A 19,786-nucleotide genomic window follows, 5' to 3' on the forward strand; every position below is an offset into this window, starting at 1 on the left:
GGTTGTAAATTAACCGTTTAAGAAGTTAATGGCAAGAGGGAAGAGGCTGTTGGAATGTCTGCTAGTTTTAGTTTGCATTGTTCAGGACCGGAGTATTCAGACCCTTTGATGTGACACTCATATATTTAACTAGGGTGCAGTCCATTTCTTCTGATCATCCTTGATATGGTTCTACACCTTCATTGGAGTCCAGCTGTGTTTGATTATACTGATTGGACTTGATCAGGAAAGCCACACACCTGTCTAAAAATACCTTACAGCTCACAGTGCATGTGAAAGCAAATGAGAATCATGTGGTCAAAGGAACTGCCTGAAGAGCTCAGAGACAGAATTGTGGAAAGGCACAGATCTGGCCAAGGTTACAAAAAAAATTCTGCTGCACTTAAGGTTCCTATGAGCACAGTGGCCTCCATAATCCTGAAATGGAAATCGCTTAGGACGACCAAGACCCTTCCTAGAGCAGGCCATCCAGCCAAACTGAGCAATCGGGGGAGAAGAGCGTTGGTAAGAGAGGTAAAGAAGAACCCAAAGATCACTGTGGCTGAGCTCCAGAGATGCAGTCGGGAGATGGGAGAAAGTTCTAGAAAGTCAACCATCACTGCAGCCCTCCACCAGTCGGGGCTTTATGGCAGAGTGGCCCGACGGAAGCCTCTCCTCAGTGCAAGACACATGAAAGCCCACATGGAGTTTGCTAAAAAACACCTGAAGGACTCCAAGATGGTGATAAATAAATTTTTTGGTCTGATGAGACCAAGATAGAACTTTTTGACCTTAATTCTAAGCGGTATGTGTGGAAAAAAACAGGCACTGTGGGGTGGGGGGACCACCAGCTCTATGCATTGTCACCGCGCAGGCTCTTTCCACCCTCTCAGCACAAGTTCCATCTCCTTTACCAATGTTCGTCTATGCTTTGTTTTGCTTTTCCCTGCATTGTTCCCCTGTAGATTCCCCTGTTAGATTTCATTAAATTTTCTAGAAAAATCCACTACCTGTGTCATCAGTTGTGTGTTTGGATTTGACAAAAGACCTCTGGTTATCGAGAACTGTTATCTAATTCCTGTAGCAACCTTCACATTACGAGACATGGAGTTGTTCGTCACTTTGTCCTGAAGTTTTACACATGTAAAAAGAGACGTGGTTCCCCTTTACGAGATAAAATAATTTGATTCTAATGTTTAAACTTAAAATCACGCTAAACCGAAAGTAACACAGGTGTCGCTTCCGGCTCATTCTTTTCTCCTAAATTAATTACGTTTTAATCCAAACCATTATACGTTACACAAATAATTAAGTAGTGCTATGCTTTAGTGACAAAAGGGAAACATTTTGTTTTGTTCTCTCACATGGATTGAAAATGAAGACAAAAACTTTGAAGCTGAAGTTTCGCTCATGCTCCATGATGGTAAAAATGTGGAGGACATGCTGCATGGTTTTTGCAGTTTCTTGTTTCTTCTTGATTTTGAAGTGGGAAACCGACCAACCAAAGCCATAAAAGAGATGACCGAGAGCGAGGTGGTGGACAATGGTTTAGGGTTCTATGTTTAATTCTGGAATATAAATAAAAAATATTTTTCACATTTTTAGGCACTTTCTGTTGTTTGTGTAATGTCTGTCTGTATGATGTATGTTTCAACCTTATTCATCAGTTTTGTTTTCTTGTTGGATTCTCTGTTATTGTATTATTGTTGATATTGATATTGTTCTCTCCTATTACATGTTTGCTGAAATGCTTCTTTTTAGTTGACTAAAAGATGTATTCATACTTTTTCAGAGAAAAGTGAGTCTGTACTTGGGATAAGACTTCCATAGAATTTTAGCAATGTTTTCATTGAGGAGGCTGTAGCGCCCCTGGCATTCATAACTTATGCATGCAACAATTAATGAAGTGCATTACTGATAAGGAGTCTAATTGTGTTTGTGGTTTGAAATGAGTAATTGCAGCTTCTTTCTTTTTGGAAAATGTGGATATTTTCATTTATACTTACAAGGCGTTTAGCATGCAGTTGTTTCCAGAGGGGCGGCACGGTTGAGACTGGTTAGAGCGTCTGCCTCACAGTTCTGAGGACCTGGGTTCAATCCCCAGCCCCGCCTGTGTGGAGTTTGCATGTTCTCCCCGTGCCTGCGTGGGTTTTCTCTGGGCACTCCAGTTTCCTTCCACATCCCAAAAACATGCATGGTAGGTTAATTGATGACTCTAAATTGCCCGTAGGTGTGAATGTGCGTGCGAATGTTTGTTTGTTTGTATGTGCCCTGCGATTGGCTGGCAACCAGTTCAGGGTGTGACCCGCCTCCTGCTTGTTGATAGCTGGGATAGGCTCCAGCACGCCCGCGACCCTAGTGAGGAGAAGCGGCTCAGAAAATGGATGGATGGATGGATGTTTCCAGAGGTGGGTGGTAATGCGCTACATTTACTCCGATACATTTACTCAACAACATTTCCCACAAACTGTACTTGTCAGAGTATTTTAAATGCACCATACTTTTTTAATTTACTTGAGTAGTTATGTGAAGAAGGATCGATACTTTTACTCCGTTACAATGATCAACATGCCGTTCGCTACTTTTATTTATTCATTCTTGCGTGTGCGCGTCTATTTTTAGACTTCATCTTCGACTTCTGCATAGGGTGCCTGTTGCGCCAATCAAACGGGAAGACTAATGTCATTTGACTCCAATTCACCAATGAGACGACACAAGGCAGTCACATGACCGCTCACGTAGCCTTCGCGAGCCAATCAAAATGACTCCTTTTGGGGTAAAAAACAGAACATATTTTACAGACTCCAAAAAAACAACAGCTTTATCATGCAGCTCTTAAATTGTGACTCCACAAACTTGGATATTCCAGCCCACTTCTAACTTGAGAAAACAATGCAACCGCGACCGCGGGAGTATAAAGATGCCTTTACTTGAGTATGATATTTGGCTACTCTACCCACCTCTGGTTGTTTCCTCTTGTGTGCAACCTATTGTCAACACGTTTTGATTCATCCATCCATTTCCTATACCGTAATAATAATTTAAAAAAAGTCCAAGCAAAAATAGTACATAACCATAACACTCTTTAATGGCAAAAACTATATTAAAAATGGATTACAACAGCATTTGCTGTATGTCAAATCATCAGGTTGTAATTTGTCCCATGTACATTTTGTTCCCTTGGATGAAACCTGTAGTTTAAAAAAAAAAAAACTGTAGTCTGTAGTTGTCGTAGCCTTTCTCTTATGGATTTCACAGGTGATAAATGTTTAAAAGTATGTCTGTTTGCTATTCCAAAGACTTAGCTTATTGCGTTACCGCTATGTCACTGGACATTCTTTACACTCCCAGGAAGCAGATAAGTTGCACGTGTTCACAGATCTTGGCCCATACCTGTTTGCACAAGTGCAAATGATCTCACTCTTGTGTGTGTCTGCACTTGCATGAGCTCACATATACTGAAATAGGATAAGCCGGCATTTTGTGTGCGTGCAGCAGCATTCTGTTGTCTCGCATCATCACCTCAGCAGATTGGAGTTGCAGCTGATGGTGGTTATCAAATCCCCACTGGTTCTCTGCAGTCTCTTTCCATTCTTGTCCTGCCAGCGTCTCAGGGGTTCTCCCTGCTAAAGCAAGGGTAAATCAAATCGCTTACCACAGCCATGCGATTTGAGCTTCTCAAATTGTTAATCATCCAGAGAGGTGGCAAAAAAGGTGCGTAGCAAGAGGCATAATGTACATTTTCAAGGTCGGATTGTGCCTCAGCCCATTAATTTCACCCTACATTGTGGTGTGGTTTATAGAAAAAAGTGACATTTCTTGAGAAACTATGACAGCAATGTACACACTAGTTTGACTCAAATTGTGTATTTTTGCTGCTTCACTTTTTTTTAAAAGAACATTTTTATTCTATTGTTCTATTAAAAGGTTTTAGGGATTCAAACTTGGCAACTAAAGCCACACAGTACTTTCAACTACACACAAAGGTTTCGGGCTATTTCTGTTCAAATAATGAACAGGTGGACATGTGAATGGGAAGTTTAAAGACCGTCAAACTCAGTTTACCTGTAAAGGTTATATGGCCTTTTAGGTTCATCTGGAAATTTCACCCTAAAGCCGAATGTCCCTAACTTTTTGTGAGTATTGTACGAAAACCTTTTGAAACTGCTATAATATGAAACAATATCATTTCAATTGGGATGGCGGGCAGTCAAATGTCACCTCACAAACACATTACAATATCTTTCTTTTTTTTCTCACGCATTTGAGAAACATACATTTTATTAAAAACCATTTTTAGACACTCTTGGATTGTAGAGGAGTTTAGCAGAGTTGGTTTGAACTGTGTGAGCTCATTTGGATGTATTAATCTAGTTTGCAAACTTTTGTGATAGTTAAAATAAAAAATGTGTAGGATTAGAAAGTGCCTTTAACCATACTTGAGCAGGACATTTTAATAATCCTTTATTTAGGTCTTTGCGTATGTCTAAAATTATAGAAGAAACACTTAAAATACTTTAGGACAACCAATATGCTCTGTAACGTTGATAAAATCTGTCATGTCTCCCTCTTTTTATTTATTTTTATTTTTTAAATCCAGTTTCAGGAGTATCTCTTATTTTCTGCTTCATCAAGACATTTTATCAGTCCCTTCCAAGACTAGGTTTCCCCAATATAAACTATTGTAGGAGTAAAATGTCTTTTGCAGTGTTTCATCCTTGTAACAGGAAATTCTTCAGAGGGCTTGAAGAGAGCAGTGGGTCACTGTGACTTTTAGGTCAGCGGAAATGTGTCTGAACTGCAAGTGTCTCATTATTTTGTGCTCAAACATTTCCATTGGGCATCAGCATCATGCAAAAATCAATTTGGTCATTGAAATATGTAGTCAAATCTTTGCAGTGCACATGCTGTTCAAGCTAGCCCCCAGGCTGGGATGAGCTGCTCACGTTCTAAAATTTGGTCACATCTTTTGCGGCTTAATCTGCCCTCACTAAGGCTTTGACACATAATTTCAAGACCTATTTTTAATCCATGCTAGTCAAGTCTGCAAGCGGTGATTTTAAACTTTTTTGTTACCACAGTTTACATGCATTGTGATTTCTCTCCTGGACAAGCTCATTTCCTGCCCTGATGCCGGATATGAGCGGTCCCAGGTCACATGCGTTATTTGGCTAATGGTCATAATTCAGATACTGGGAGACTAGTGTCCCACTGCTCAGAAAGTGTTCTTTTCTTTCTCTTTCCTCTTCAATCAACATATTTTCTGGTTTGGATCACTGTCGTTTGCCAGTGGATATCTTGATACACTCACTGAATCTAATTCGTGTCCCGGGAGCGTTTATTTTGAAGCTTGAATGGCTGAAGACTTGACTCAGTGTACAGAAGACAAACTTGTAAACGTGCAGTGCTCATTCACTGGACGTGATATGCATTTTATGCGGTTGTTTTGTGGGCAATCCCCAGTCTACAGATTTTGGTGTTCCACCCTGGGTTATTTTTTTCTTTTTCTTTTACGCTTTTGAAGATGTCAGATTTTGATGAATCTTTTAGAATGGGTGAAATATTAGATTGATCATCAGATATATGCCTCCTTTTTTGCCCTCAATAAAAAATAAGATGTGGTACTAGTATGTAGCTATAATTATCTTTCATTATAGCCGTGTTTCTACAAAACGGAGCAGTTTGGTTCGGTATGCTCCACCCGGATTTCATTAGTTTCCACTGCGAATGTGTTACAGCAACAGGACAACTTTGAACTTAGTCAGTGAATACACATTGTTGTGTTTGTACATTTATATACTTAAAGTTCAAAGTTTGTGTGTCCGTTTTCAAAGAACCGCCCTCTCGCACCCCCCCGAACGCTTCTGTACGTTCCCGCACGCCCCTTTGCCTTCTGGCACGCCCCCACACGCTCCGGCACGTTCCCACACGTTTTGCACTTTTCTGCACGTTTTTGCACGACTCCAAGGTTTCAACTTCTTCTTCTTCTTTTCCTTTCGGCTTGTCCCTTTAGGGGTCGCCACAGCGCTTCATCATTTTCCATGTAAGCCTATTCCCTGCATCCTCCTCTCGAACACCAACTGCCCTCATTTCTTCCCTCACGACATCCATCAACCTTCTCTTTGTTCTTCCTTTAGCTCTCTTGCCTGGTAGCTCCATCCTCATCATCCTTCTACCAACATACTCACTATTTCTCCTCTGGAAGTGTCCAAACCATCAAATTCTGGTCTCTCTAACTTTGTCTCCAAAACATCGAACCTTGGCTGTCCCTCTGATGAGCTCATTTCTAATTTTATCCAACCTGGTCACTCTGAGAGCAAACCTCAACATCTTCATTTCCGCCACCTCCAGCTCTGCTTCCTGTTGTCTCTTCAATACCACCTGTCTCTAATCCGTATATCATGGCTGGCCTCACCACTGTTTTATAAACTTTTCCCTTCATCCCTAGCAGAGACTCTTCTGTCACATAACACACCTGACACCTTCCTCCACCCGTTCCAACCTGCTTGGACCCGTTTCTTCACTTCCTGACCACACTCACCTTTGCTCTGGACGGTTGACCCCAAGTATTTAAAGTCCTCCAACCTTGCTATCTCTTCTCCCTGTAGCCTCACTCTCCCCCCACCACCCCTCTCATTCATGCACATATATTCTGTCTTACTTCGGCTAATCTTCATTCCTCTGCTTTCCAGTGCATGCCTCCATCTTTCTAACTGTTCCTCCACCTGCTCCCTTCTTTCACTGCAGATCACAATGTCATCTGCAAACATCACGGTCCATGGGGATTCCAGTCTAACCTCATCTGTCAGCCTATCCATCACCACTGCAAAAAGGAAGTGGCTCAGGGCTGATCCCTGATGCAGTCCCACCTCCACCTTAAATTCGTCTCTCACACCTACAGCACACCTCACCGCTGTTCTGCTGCCCTCCTACATGTCCTGTATTATTCTAAGATACTTCTCTGCCACTCTAGACTTCCACATGCAGTACCACAGTTCCTCTCTGGGTACTCTGTCATAGGCTTTCTCTAAATCTACAAAGACACAATGTAGCTCCTTCTGACCTTCTCTGTACTTTTCCATCAACATCCTCAAGGCAAATAATGCGTCTGTGGTACTCTTTCCAGTGGTCCAGTCTTCTCGAAGTTCCTCAGGTCCACCGAGAGCCTGTCTCACCTCTTCCCGAAAAGCAGCACAACACTCGTCCTGTCTCAGTTTCCACCACATGGTTCTCAGCTCTGCCTTTGTCTTCCTAATCTTCCTTCCCACCACCAGAGTCATCTTACACACCACCATCCTATGTTATCTAGCCACACTCTCCCCTACCACTACCTTACAGTCGGTAACCTCCTTCAGATTACATCGTCTGCACAAGATGTAACCCACCTGCGTGCTTCTACCTCCGCTCTTGTAGGTCACTCTATGTTCCTGCCTCTTCTGGAAAAAAGTGTTCACTACAGCCATTTGCATCCTTTTTGCAAAGTCTACCACCATCTGTCCCTCCAAGTTCCTTTCCTGAATGCCGTACTTACCCATCACTTTTTCATCACCCCATTTTCCTTCACCAAAATGTCCATTACAATCTGCACCAATCACAACTCTGTCTCTGTCTGGGATGCTCAGAACTACTTCGTGTAGCTCCTTCCAGAATTTCTCTTTCACCTCTAGGTCACATCCTACCTATGGGGCATAGCCACTAATCACATTATACATAACACCCTCAATTTCAACTTTCAGCCTCATCACTCGATCTGATACTCTTTTCACATCCAAGACATTCTTAACCAACACTTCTTTTAAAATAACCCTGACTCCATTTCTCTTCCAATCTACACCATGGTAAAATAATTTAAACCCTGCCCCTAAACTTCTAGCTTTACTGCCTTTCCACCTGGTCTCCTGGACACACAATACATCAACCTTTCTCCTAATCATCATGTCAACCAACTCCCGAGATGTTCCTGTCATAGTCCCAACATTCAAAGTCCCCACATTCAGTTCTAGGCTCTGTGCTTTCCTCTTCTCTTTCTGGCGAGGAACCCGCTTTCCACCTCTTCTTCTTCGACTTCGACCCATAGTAGCTGAATTTCCACCGGCGCCCTGCAGGTTGACGGCGCCGGTGGCGGATGTTGTTAACCCGGGCCACGACCGATCCGGTATGGAATTATTTGGATGAACGCTCATATTTGTTTGGCAAAGTTTTAAGCCGGATGCCCTTCCTGACGCAACCCTCTGCATTTATCCGGGCTTGGGACCGGCCTACTGTTTGCACTGGCTTATGCCCCCCATCCCCAATAGTAATACAGTGAGTTTGTGGCCAGCAGCATGAATTTATTTTGAGACTTGAGCTTGAAATCTAATGTTGTTAATTGCGGTCATCAACATGACTGTGAGGGAGCAACTTGGCATTTGGACGCAGACCTTAAGCTGTTTAGTTCCCTCAAAAGTGAACTGGGACACTATAGCCTGTTGGCTGGGGTAACTGGGACATTTTAATTAGCCAATTGGATAGAGCTTGTTCTCAGTATTCCCTTTGTGTGCTGCCCTTTTCTCTGTACAACTTCATGTGTATCCCAGTGTCCATGTTTGAATGTGTATGCACTCCAAACACTGGGGCTTTAGCTAATGAGACAACCATTTGTTAAATGTAATCACCCGTAGGTTTGTGTCCCCCTGGCACAGGAGTTAGCCATGTTGCAAAAAAGGAGTGTTTGAATATCATTAACACATCTTTCCACACAGAGTCTCTTCTCACTAACTCACTCATCGCATGCTGGATGCGATCATCCAAGCTGCCGATGCACCAGCCAGCCAACACTGAAGCCATTCACATGAGGTGCACCCACTCTTTTTGTGCCCCTGTTGCAGCTTTCACCCTAATAGATTCACTTCTGAAAAAGGACCATTTTCCCAACACATTCAAGACAACCAAGTGTTGGGTTTTATGCACGAAAGCTGTCTTTATTGTTGCCACAGATGAAATGTGAGTGGTGGCATGATAGGAACAAGTAGCAATTTGGCAGGTAGTGAACAATTCTTCAATAAAAAAAGGCTTCAAGCTGTTTATTGCCACTTCCAGTTCAAATTTACTGTCAAACTAAACTTAAAACAAAGACAATTACACCTTGTGTATTTACCCAAGCCACATAGGTTTGCCTTAGGAAAGTCAGTTGAGTTAATGCTTAATAAACATGGCCAAACACCATAGATGGTGTTATAACCCTTGAAGCAACAGATATTTGTACACAAATGGTGATGCAACACATGTATAGATTAATATAGTGCAACAATACTCACAGAGATATTTATGTTTTGCGAAACATTTCTAATATTACTGCAGCTACTGAGCACGCAAACAGGAAGGAGCAGTGGCTATTGAATTATTATCTTATTAATAAACACATTGAAAAGATTTTTATTGTTTTTGTTTTTTTGGGGCTTCTGGAACAGCATTTATATTTCAAATGCAGTGTAATGCAAGAGCTGGTCAAATCAGAAATGTTTATAGTAATAATTTTTATTGTTGTTATTGTGGTTCTCATGCAGTGGTGTGCTCTGAGTAACATTTATTTTGATGAGCATTAGTGCTAGGTAAGAGTCAATGGTGAGTCGCGTCAAGTCGCGAGTGGGGCGGGGGTGAACACCGAATCAAAATCACAACGAATCAAAGAACAACATACTACTTACTTTATTCTGAGCTGCGACTTTTACCACTCCGCATTGACTAAAAAAAACCCAAAAAAAACCCACAAAATATTCCACAATTGTTTACCTCCATAGGCTTACAGGCGCAGTCATTTTGACTTGGTGTGCAACGGTTTTGCGCATCCCCCATGTACGGGGACTAGTCCTCTTTTTTGCAGATGGAAAAAAAAAAGTCCTGCTGTTTATAAAAGCGTCTCCTTCTGCTCCAGAGCAGATTTTGGTGGATTTTAGGGGGAAAGCATTGTCCCACGTTTTTTTTTTTTTTGGTAATACACACATTGTGCCACACACATACACTTTTTAGTTACAGCCGCTACAAAATCGGCATCACCATCTTATGTGAAAAGCCGAACGACACAAACATTGTTTTCCGATTGATCATTTTTATTTATCTGCCGGAAAGCAATGTTTTGTAGTGTTTGCAATAATATACGGATGCAAAACTGAATATTAGTAATATTTTCTGATTTTTCATTCATTGGATTATGACATCATCCATCTCTTTATTTTTTAATACAACCCCATTTCCAAGTTGGGAAACTTGGAAATAGGGTTGATAAAATAAATAAAATAAATAAAAACAAATACACAAACAGAATACAGTGATTTGCAAATCATGTTCAACCTATATATTGAATTGAATACACTACAATGACAAGATATTTAATGTTCAAACTGATAAACTTTTTAAACTTTGTTTTTAGCAAATAATCATTAACTTAGAATTTTATGGCTGCAACACGTTCCAAAAAAGCTGAGACGTGGCAAAAAAGTTGAGGAATGCGCATCAAACACCTGTTTGGGACATCCCACAGGTGAACAGGCTAATTGGGAACAGGTGGGTGCCATGATTGGGTATAAAAGGAGCTTCCCTGAATTGGTCAGTCATTCACAAGCAAAGATGGGGCGAGGTTCACCTCTTTGTGAACAAGTGCGTGAGAAAACAGTCGAACAGCTTAAGGATAATGTTCCTCAACGTACAATTGCAAGGAATTTCGGGATTTCATCATCTACGGTCCATAATATCATTGAAAGGTTCAGACAATCTGGAGGAATCACTGCATGAAAGCGACAAGGCCGAAAACCGACATTGAATGCCCGTGACCTTCGATCCCTCAAGCGGCACTGCATCAAACACCGACATCAATGTGTAAAGAATATCACCACATGGGCTCAGGAACACTTCAGAAAACCAATGTCAGTAAATACAGTTCAGTGCTCCATCCGTAAGTGCAACTTGAAACTCTACGATGCAAAGCAAAACCCATTTATCAACAACACCCAGAAACGCCGCCGGCTTCTCTGGGCTCGAGCTCATCTAAGATGGACTGATGCAAAGTGAAAAAGTGTTCTGTGGTCCGACGAGTCCTTATTTCTAATTGTTTTTGGAAATTGTGGACGTCGTGTCCTCCGAGCCAAAGAGGAAAAGAATCATCTGGACTGTTATGGACGCAAAGTTTAAAAGCCAGCATCTGTGATGGTATGGGGCTGTGTTAGTGCTAATGGCATGGGTAACTTACACATCTGTGAAGGCACCATTAATGCTGAACGCTACGTACAGGTTTTGGAGAAACATATGCTGCCATCCAAGCAATGTCTTTTTCATGCTTATTTCAGCAAGACAATGCCAAACCACATTCTGCATGTGTTACAACAGCGTGGCTTCGTAGTAAAAGAGTGCGGGTACTAGACTGGCCTGCCTGCAGTCCAGACCTGTCTTCCATGTGTGGTCCATTATGAAGCGTAAAATACGACAACGGAGACCCTGGACTATTGAACGGCTGAAGCTGTACATCAAGCAAGAATGGGAAAGAATTCCACCTACAAAGCTTCAACAATTAGTGTCCTCAGTTCCCAAATGATGTAACATGATGATGTAACACAGTGGTAAATATGACCCTGTCCCAAGTTTTTGGGAACGTGTTGCAGCCATAACATTTTAAGTGAATGATTATTTGCTAAAAACAATAAAGTTTATCAGTTTGAACATTAAATATGCTTGTCTTTGTAGTGTATTCAATTAAATATAAGTTGAACATGATTTGCAAATCATTGTATTCTGTTTTTATTTATGGTTAACACAACCTCCCAACTTCATTGGAATTGGGGTTGGAGCACAAGTAGTCAAAATTCGAATCTGTCGGGATATACACCCTGAGTCCGAGCACTAACAAGCATATTTTTAAATTATCTCTTGACGGTATCAATGAAAATCTGCGATATGCGAAACATCATGTGACTAAACCAGGAAAACATTTTCGCGCGCTTCCTGTGTATGCTACGCTAATGGGCAATGTTATGGGCTGATGACGTGATCGTTTGAAGCCGAACTTGCTTCAAAATAAATAAATAAATAAAATAAAAAACTTTATGGCTGGTGTCTTTAGACAAAAGTTAAATACATGTTTACCTCTCATTTATCCATCCATCCATTTTCCTCCTCACTAGGGTCGCGGCTGTGCTGGAGCCTATCCCAGCTATCTTCGGGCGGCAGGCGGTGTACACCCTGAACCAGTCGCCAGCCAATAGCAGGGCACATAGAAACAAACAACCATTCGCACTAACATTCACACCTACGGGCAATTAAGAGTATTCAATTAACCTAGCATGCATGTTTTTGGGATGTGGGAGGAAACCGGAGTGCCCGGAGAAAGCCCACCTAGGCACGGGGATAACATGCAAACTCCACACAGGCGGGGCCGGGATTTGAACCCCAGTCCCCAGGACTGTGAGGCAGATGTGCTGACCAGTCGTCCACCTCTCATTTATTTATTCGAATATGAATTGACATATGTAATCACAGAAAAACCTAAACATCAGCTTTTTGTGATATTTGGTCGCTCTGTGGTGACATATTCTGTAAAAACGGGGAGTTTTTCGCAGTCCCCATTTCGCCATTTATCCGAATTGGGAGGAAGTTCTTTGACCTGTTTTGCTGAATGAAGTAGTTACCGCATTGAAAATTTGTACCATTGAAAAAGCTCAATGTTTACCTCACACTCCACCTCCCCAATTAGATGAAACACCAATATTGTATTTGCAACATTATCTAAATGAAGGTGGCTGCTATTAACTGTTTTTCATGTTGAAGGATATTGAAATAATAAAAAAAACGGTGGAAATACTGTGCAGATGAATCCTTGTGTATTAAATGCTGTAATCAAATCTTGCATACAGTAGGGAAGAGCTGCATACATTAGATCGTTTGCTCAGCCGCACATGCCTTAGTTTCAAAACTCAAATTCTGTTCAGTGTCCAAACTTGAGCTGCAGCAACTTGATCACAAGCTCCAGTCAAATGTCATGTGTTATTTGTTGATTATAGTGAATACATTTACGAAGAAGTTGCCTTTGGGGATTATAGCACAGTGGTGATGTGTAGGATGGTTATAAAGTCATGTTTTCCTTCAGTCGTGAAAGGACAGATGGTACAGTGTATTATGTCATATTGGAGCTTAAAATGAGGAACACAGTCATGCAGTGGAGGATGTACCTGCACTGAACACACAATAGTGAGCATGACTGAGAAGATTACGCTCTTTGTATATGTACACAATGATTTCTGTAACGGCAGAGTAGATATGATGTGTAATGGGACTTTGGTGGAATCTCGGCTCAAGTCCTCCTCTGTAGCGTCTCTTGCGCTTGTGCGGGTTTTAGACAGAAATTCCGGTTCAGGTTAATTGAAGACTCTATGGCTATGTTCACACTGCACGTATAGGTCAGATGAGCGCATCGTGGGCGTCCATATTGCACTCACGTTGGATACATATCCGATTTATATCCACATATGGAACAGGCCTGGGTCAGATATGGAAAAATCTGAATTGTACTGTTCACGTTGACATGAAAAAAATCAAAAACGTCACTTTTACCTGCAGTGTGAACATTGCCTAAACTTGTGATGTCCCAATCACAGTTTTTTGCTAACCTGTCGCACTTTGAACTCTGACGATGCTGCTTAGTGAGCTATTTGGTCATACTCTTCCCTCCTGTGGTCTGTGCAACCTTGCAGTCTTAGTTTAGTTTGTAGTATCTTTTTTTATGATTGCCCTTGACTGTCGGTCTTGTAAGCAAAATGTTTCCACATCACACACTATGCTTCTTTTTTTCTTCACAAGCAGATGAGTGCGAAAGTTTGTAGGTTGTGGCCAGTTCGAACACAAGCTTTTGGGGACACAGGCATCACTGTGGCTGCAGAGCAGACGCACACACTGATGCATGAAGCCAGTTCTGTTAAATACAAAAAAAGCCCATCTTTTTCAGTGAATACGTGAGAGTCCCTGATTTCCGATCGAATCTGGACATCGAAATTGTCAATCAGTGCGAATGTGAGTGTGTGTGGTTGTTTATGTTACCTGCGATTGGCTGGTGACCACAGTGCTGGCCGTACCCTGCCCCTCACCCAATATCAGCTGGTATCTGCTCCAGCTCACTCACAGCCCTAATGAGGACAAGTGGGATAGAAAATAGATAAGTGGGACTGGTAAAAGCCTGACAACAGAGGTGTTCACGTTTTATATATTTAGAAATAAACAAAGTATTTTCTTACTACTAATCATAAGTACTTTAGTCAACCGTTTTATCTTCCAGAGCTTGTACAACACCAAATTCTTCCAAACTGAATATGCCGCAAGACCGATGTTCAGGAACTTGGGACGACCTTCCTTTTAGTCTATAGAAGCATGGAAACATTCTGACTGGAAAGTGACTTTAATTTGCGATTCTTTTGCAGTTTGTTGAAATGGATGGTTGGCAAATGTCTAATTAACTGTCCTCACCACCTTTGTTGGATCATGAAAAGGTCTGGTGAATCTCTTAATACCTAATTCTTCTTATTATTATTGTTTTTCTGATCTCTGTGTCATCCAATCGAGGTGCATTCTAGAAATAGACTCGAGTAAAACCACAAAAATAGATGTGATGTTTGTGCTAGCACTACAAGCACTTATCTGTCAAGTCAAGCATAGAGAAAGAAAGGCAAGTGAAAAAAAACGGCATCTAACTGCATGAGTGTCTGGACAGATTTCTTATAATTGGAGTGTTTATTAATGCAGAGGGCCTGGAGGCCAGCTGAGTCATCCTCCTGGGTCCTACTGTCATGTCAGTGAGGGTCAAATCAATGCCTCAGACTGGGACAGCAGCTGGCTCTTCTCCCCCAGCACAGCAGATGCCAGCTGCCTTTTTTTTTTCCTAAATAAATGATGGTGTGTTTAAAAGAAGGGTGCAAACAAAAGAGGAAGGTCATGTGTCTCTATAATAACTGTCATTTATCATTTAATGATTATTTAGTTCTTCATTTATCTCCTTAGTTCTTTAAGATTATTTCATCCTTTCACCACCTTTTTATAACCTCCCCAACTTCAAAAGCATAAAGACAAGAGGTATTAGATTTGTGCCCTTTTATTTTGTTTAAAACTCCAGTTTCACTTGAGAGGAATTACAATCTACCTGTAACATTGTTTGGTATTATTGCAAAAATGCTTGTGTACAAATAAAGCCCCCACACCCACGCTGCCCCCTAACAGATGCCACCCACCATTCCCCCCAGGAAATTTTTGGTCTAGAACCGCCAATGCCCAAATGAGAAAAAAAAAAAAAGAAAGTGTTGTACAAAAAAAAAATCCATGGTTTGAGAGATTCAGCTTTTAAATGTATTTAGGCTGCATTTTGTATCTGTTTATTCCTAATGATTCACTGTGGCCCTGCAATAGCAAGAGGGCTGTTCAGCCGATGCACTTTACTCTGAATCTTACGGCTCATTTTAGATGGTTAAGGTGTGTCATGTCACTAACACAATAATTAATTTGAAATATGTTTAATGATTGGCTCATTATAGTTTTACAGTCCATCCTGGGAGAAAACTACTTGTATAAAACCATTTACGGTATATATGCTATCAGTTTGACGATTAGTAGAGGTTATTTGAACATACTGTATGAAGTTATTTTAGAGTTGCAGTGTATCCTCCATGTTTCGCTTGTTTAGCACCTCATTTTATGGCGAGCCCATTACTTTGAAAAGACACTGCTAATGTCAGATGACCGACTCTACACATTTTTTAAACTAATTGGTAGATTAGTTCTAATATTCACCCATTCAAATGACTGTGGATTCTCTCCACTTTAAAAAAAAGGCAGCCTTGAGACAGCAAGTGTGTTTCTTTTGTGTCAGTCAGTACACAATCTGTAATTCAGTCTTTGTTGAATTTTCCCAAACCCATTTGTTGAGCATATTTGCATGCTAATGCATTGAGAAATAGAATACAAACAACAAGAGTGACGTAAGAAATCACTGTTTGATTACATAAGAGTAATTTCTCTGGTAAGAGCAAATCGCTTGTATACACCAAATCACGTGTGCATTATTTATCATTGCTATGCAGAATCTCACATATTGCTGAAAAAAAACTATTAAAAAAACTGTTTTTGCTGAAAGTGCTCAATAACGTCAATATCTCTTGTCAGATAGGACGCGCAAACAGAGAAGAACCAACATGACAGCGTATGATCGTAATGTTACTGCCAAAGGTGGAAATGCGAACTTGTTTCACTAGTTGAGTAAGGAGGTTAACAATAACACTAATGCAGTAGGATGTAGAACAATAGTGCTTTTATTGTCTTCACTAACAGTATGAGATGAATACAATTATCCCAAATCATTTAGCCCTAGTTGGAATGCTTGCATATGTTCATGTTGGGCTCCCAAAGGTACGCTGATTTTTACGCTGTAAAAAATAAACACATTTCCAGCTTGCTCTCTATCCCCACCAGAGTAGGGTCTACGGTGCTCCTCAACGGATTGTTTGAGTCCAGAGAACAACTGTATTTTGCACATTTGACAGATGTATGGAAGATTTTTGGAGACAAGACTGGGAAGCAAGAAAATGGACTGCTGCAGCACAGTAGAGATTGCGGTGTCCAGAGCACTATGGCACTAAGGTACATGACTAATGTAATCAACCAATGACTGACCATTAATGGTTTGTTACCCATAAGGTGTCAACTCGACGTGCTCTGGAAGAACTAATACCTGATAGGACCCAATTTTGACAATGTAAAAGCATCGCAAGTTGAGCCACACTGAGCTCAGTAGGTACCATGCAATGAAATGTGGCAAAGCAAGAAAGTGCACAATATTGTCTCTAGTAAGAATGCATTAGATCAACGAGAGGGCACAGTGGTGAATGTGGATGGTACTGTATGTTTGACTCACAGTTAAAGGTTCTGGGTTGTCAGCCGGTACCAGATTCCAAAAATATCCAGGTTACGTTAAATGAAGACGAATTGAAAATGAATTTCCTCATTGGTGTGAATGCAATTTTTGTGTGGTTGTTTGTCTATACTGTATGTGTCCCATTTTTCAATAATGTATGTTCCTGATGAGCTATAACACTCAAAATACTGGCATTACATTTCTCCATTGTTGCCACCCCTTTAGTCCACACTAATACCCAGCTTTTTTCAAAATTTTATTTTTGTTTTATTTTTTAAATGAGGAATTAAAACCAAAACAAGAATGTAGTCCTTAATGTGCAAACAAAAACACGCAACACTGTCTGACAGGAACGATGGTGAAATGACATTGATAACTTTTCATTCCCAGCAGCTCTGGCTGACTATATTAGCAAAATATTTGATCTGATCTACTCTTACATGACAAAAGAAAATACATTTCATATTGTATGTATGTTTTGTATTACAAAAGAATAAAGGAACATTTTCACTCCCAATTATGTAGTGTCCCTGAACGCAGCTCGCGCATTCACGTAGCAGCGGCGTGCCTTCCCACAGTTATTTCATTGAAGAGCGAAATAGGAAATGCAGCACGTGTGCATTCTTTCCCGTGTCCTCATTCATACAGTAATTATCATACGAGGAGAGGTATGGAAGGTTTAACAAGTGCAGTTGCTCCCAATGTCTAGCAGCCACACACCACTGTTAAAACAAAGCAGTGTACCAATATCCCACAGGCCACAATCAATACCTTGATTAACTCTATGGAAGATACTGCTTTTTCTTCTATCTTTATAGCACTTCCAACACCCCCCCCCCCCCCCAACTTCTACCATTGTGTCATCCACTGCTTCTCGCTTATCTGCAGTGGCGGCTGAGCCTCTCCTCTGGGGTGGTGAGAGGTTAAGTGCCTTGTTGAGCACAACCTCAACCCACACTTCTCAAACCTGATCTGAAGCCCTTGACTCACTCTCTCTGCTAGGCTGTCGCCATGGGGGTCGCAGAACACTCATGCGCACTATTTTTCAATGCACTAACGTTTAAGTGGAATTTTCAGTTTTGTCCTAATTTTCAAAATGTTTTTGTTTGTTTGTTTAAATTAGTCTGGGGATAAAGTGAAAGAATTTTCAGTACTATTTCACTTCTTACTTTGAATCTGTCAGAAAGAAGTCAGCTGAATAAATATAGAAATACAAAACCTAAAGCTGCAAACAACAGTATTTTGGGATGATATCAGATATCTAGACTTCACAAAGTGCATTTAAATCCCCCGACACAAATTCGAAAACACTGACGTACTGAAAAATAATGTGAGTAAATCTTAATTTGAATCCTTTCTATGGTTATTTGATCCGCCTGTCGATCTCCCGTTCCATTCTTCCCTCACTTATGACCCCAAGATACTTGAACTCCTCCACTTGGGGCAGGATCTCATCCCCGACCCAGAGAGGGAACTCCACCCTCATCCGTCTGAGATTTTGGAGGTGCTGATTTTCATCCCAGCCGCTTCACACTCGGCTGCGAACTGCTCCAGTGAGAGTTGGAGATCACGGCTTGATGAAGCCAACAGAACCACCACCGGTGCAGCGTCTGCAGTGATGCGGCCTTTGTATCGATCCGTTGTGGTAAAGAAGGAGCTAAGCCGAAAGGCGAAGCTCTCCAATAACCGGTCGATCTACGTTCCTACCCTCACCTATGGTCATGAGCTGTGGGTCATGACCGAAAGAACAAGATCCCGAATACAAGCGGCCGAAATGAGTTTCCTCCGCAGGGTGTCCGGGCTCTCCCTTAGAGATAGGGTGAGAAGCTTGGTCATCCGGGAGGGGCTCAGAGTAGAGCCGCTGCTCCTCCGCATTGAGAGGAGCCAGATGAGGTGGCTCGGGTATCTGTTTAGGATGCCTCCCGGACACCTCCCTGGTGAGGTGTTGCGGGCACGTCCCACCGGGAGGAGACCCCGGGGATGACCCAGAACACGCTGGAGAGACTACATCTCTCGGCTTGCCTGGGAACGCCTCAGGATCCCCTCGGAAGAGCGAGAGGAAGTGGCTGGGGAGAGGGAAGTCTGGGCTTCCCTGCTGGGCCTGCTGCCCCCGCGACCCGACCTCGGATAAGCGGAAGACAATGGATGGATGGATCTATGGTTATTTCTTCATGGCTTTGCGCTCATTCCTCTTCCATCTTCTCCAAAAGCTTCTCGCGTAATTTAGCAAGGTAATTTGGAAAGGAAAATCTAATTTTTAACACCATGCTGCTTGCTTGATGACTTGACCGATTGGAAAGCTCACAGCAAGAATATTTTCCCCAAAGGCTTTCTTGATTATATTTGCTCTTGCTGAAACTGATGGAAGCCTTGTATTTGATTCAATTCATTATTTCATTTGTTTTCCCACTCTCGCACTGAATACACTAGGTAAAAGAACAAAATTGTTAAAAAAAACAAAAGAAGACTCTAAATTGCCCGTAGGTGTGAATGTGAGTGGGAATGGTTGTTTGTTTGTGTGCCCTGCAATTGGCTGGCAACCAGTTCAGGGTGTACCCCGCCTCTTGCCCAATGATAGCTGGGATAGGCTTCAGCCCTCCCACAACCCTTGTGAGGAAGAAAATGGATGGATGGATAAATGAATGAGTAATTGAAAGTCCCTGAAATTGATTGACTCGTCATTGTTCTTTTTTGTTTCTTTTTTTTTTTTTTTTTTTTTTTTTTTCCACAAATTCCTAAACTTAAAAATGAAGTGCAGTTGTTAAATGTTATGATAAAATGTTACTTGGCCTCAGTTAGTGATCTGGTTTACTTTTGGTTTGAAAATGGGATTAGAAACACGCAAAACAAAAACTAAAGTAAGAATATTTCATCCTGTAAGTGTCTTGG

General features: G+C 41.5%; 1 protein-coding gene across 4 annotated transcripts in view; it reads left to right on the forward strand.

The window, feature by feature from the left end:
- The window catches only part of kazna (kazrin, periplakin interacting protein a), a 146,631-nt gene that overhangs the window by 62,493 nt on the left and 64,352 nt on the right, over window positions 1–19,786 (forward strand). Inside the window, exon 1 of one of the 4 annotated variants that reach the window (XM_061682013.1) lies at window positions 16,554–16,623. The exons of the other annotated variants lie outside the window; for them this stretch is intronic. The gene's annotated coding sequence lies outside the window, so the exon portion shown is untranslated. Of the gene's footprint in view, window positions 1–16,553; window positions 16,624–19,786 lie in introns of those variants that run through there. 4 annotated transcript variants of the gene reach the window in all.

This window comes from Phycodurus eques, chromosome 1 (assembly GCF_024500275.1).
Source record: "Phycodurus eques isolate BA_2022a chromosome 1, UOR_Pequ_1.1, whole genome shotgun sequence".
NCBI lineage: Eukaryota > Metazoa > Chordata > Actinopteri > Syngnathiformes > Syngnathidae > Phycodurus > Phycodurus eques.